The sequence below is a fragment of the Lagenorhynchus albirostris genome, chromosome 11, assembly GCF_949774975.1.
Source record: "Lagenorhynchus albirostris chromosome 11, mLagAlb1.1, whole genome shotgun sequence".
NCBI classification, from domain to species: domain Eukaryota; kingdom Metazoa; phylum Chordata; class Mammalia; order Artiodactyla; family Delphinidae; genus Lagenorhynchus; species Lagenorhynchus albirostris.
This window is the reverse complement of record NC_083105.1, coordinates 5,387,816-5,390,055: the sequence shown is the minus strand read 5'-3', so window position 1 is coordinate 5,390,055 and position 2,240 is coordinate 5,387,816. Positions and strand designations below refer to the sequence as shown.

The window sequence follows — 2,240 nt, the reverse complement described above, 5'->3', positions numbered from 1 at the left end:
TAGATATAGTGTTACTGCACACTTAAGAGACTATAGTATAGTGGAAACATAGCTTATCTATGCACTGGGAAACCAAAAGGTTTGTTGACTCGCTTCATTGTAACATGCACTCTACTGCGGTGCCTGGAACCGAAACAGCGGTGTCTCTGAGGTCATCAGTACGTCAGTTATTGTAGGGGATTACTGCGTGAAATGTGCAAATGACATCATCTACATAGCCTTGTGGGATTATCTCCTCTGGTTCACACTGTTATTAAAAGCACATTGTATGATAGAGCTATTCAGATATTTTAAATATAAAGATGTGGTATTTCTTTAATCTAGACGTATGGAATACATCAGGTAAAAGATGCCTTACTCGGAAAGTTCTGCTTTGACAAACTGACAAAGTCTAAATTAACAAATACTGTATCCCAACGAGCAGCAAATCAATGAAACATCTCAAGAAGAGGAGAAAGACAAAATGGAAACAGTTCTCCAAAGAGACACAACTCGGACCCGTTCCACGGCAGGGTGTGCGCCACCAGCACTCCCCACCCCACTTACATGAAATTCTTACATCCAGCTCCTGAGAGGTCTTAACTTAAATACAACTGACTTTTAAACTCCCCTTCTTTTTTTTTTTTTTTTGCGGTACGCGGGTCTCTCACTGTTGTGGCCTCTCCCCTTGCGGAGCCCAGGCTCTGGACGCGCAGGCTCAGCGGCCATGGCTCACAGGCCCAGCCGCTCCGCGGCATGTGGGATCCTCCCGGACTGGGGCACGAACCCGCGTCCCCTGCATCGGCAGGCGGACTCTCAACCGCTGCGCCACCAGGGAAGCCCAATACAACTCACTTTTAAATGAGACGTTTCTCTTGTGGTTTTGGTACAGATGCAGCTTCCCGGCCCCCTGAGTCCCATCAGACCAAGGTCATGCCCTCCCGGGCGGCGCTGCTCCAGGACTGAGTAACAGTGCGGGTCCCCTGCTCCTGTCCCAGCACCTCTGAGAAGTGCCTGATGATGATGACGTACTTACAGACACAAGAACAGTCTTTACTGTTATTGTAAAAAGCCATAGATGCATATAAATTAAAAGGAAAAAGAAGTTTCCACTGACCTGGTGCAACTACATTCGCTCTAATTTTCTTTCTTGCTACTTCTTTAGCAAGAGCGCGTGAGAGCGCAGCTAGCCCGCCTTTACTGGCGCTGTACACGGACTGGCCAGACTGCCCTTTACACCCGCAGTACTTCCCACATTCACAATGGACCCTGTCTGCTGTTTAATCATTGTTTTCACGGCGGCTCGACGGGTCAGCACGGAGCCCAAGAGGTTAGTATGAAGCTGAGATAGCATATCTTCGGCGTTTGTCCTTACTAAGAGGTTATCCCTGTTAATTCCAGCTGCATTTACCAAGAAATTAACTCGACCTAAATTTTTCTCTATCTCTTCAAATGTATTTTGAACATCATGTTCTTTGGCAACGTCACAGCTCAATGCCAAGTGATCTTCCACGGCCCACGATCTCATCACTTCGGTGAAGCCATCGGTGACGTTCCTGTAAAGGTGCCCCCCGCCCCCCGACGGTGAAGTAGGTGCCCCTGCTCCCGGCCCGCCTCTAACTCAACAACAGCTGCGAGCTCGGACCCGCACAGCATCCTGTCTCCCTACCATCCAGAAACTGAAATTCGCGGAGCAATTGAGAATCCATTCCTAATAAACGTGGTGGGGGGGGGGGTGCAATAACAAGGAATCTGGCAGAAAAAAATCTCATTGTCCCTTGGTGAAGGTCACCAAAGCAACGTAGTGACATCAGTGCTTTGGAAGCAGGAAAGCAGACCGGGTACAACTAGGACTGGCGGGGCTGGGAGCCTCCTGGGCCGGCATTCCCTGTCAGCATATATTAATGACATAGTTGGTTATGATAGAGAATCCAAAAGAATGAATGTACAGATAATCTATTAGAGCTAATAAATTCAGCAAGGTTGCTGTATACAAAGTCAATACGCCCAAATCAATTATATTTCTCTATAGCATTCACAAATAATTAGAAAATGGCAGTTTAAGAAATCATTTACAATAACATCAAAAGCACAGAGCACCCAGGAACAAATCTAATGAAAGACACGTAAGACATCTGCATGGAAAAATGAGAACATTATTGAGAGAAATCAAATAAGATCTTTAAAAAGGTGGAGAGATAAGCCATATTCATGGATAAGGAGACTCAATATTGTAATGATTTGAAATCAACCCAAACTGA

General features: G+C 46.1%; 1 pseudogene; it reads right to left on the bottom strand.

The window, feature by feature from the left end:
* Nucleotides 1-555: 555 nt before the first annotated feature.
* On the bottom strand, nt 556-1,507 carry LOC132529239 (3-oxoacyl-[acyl-carrier-protein] reductase-like; annotated as a pseudogene).
* Nucleotides 1,508-2,240: the final 733 nt, after the last annotated feature.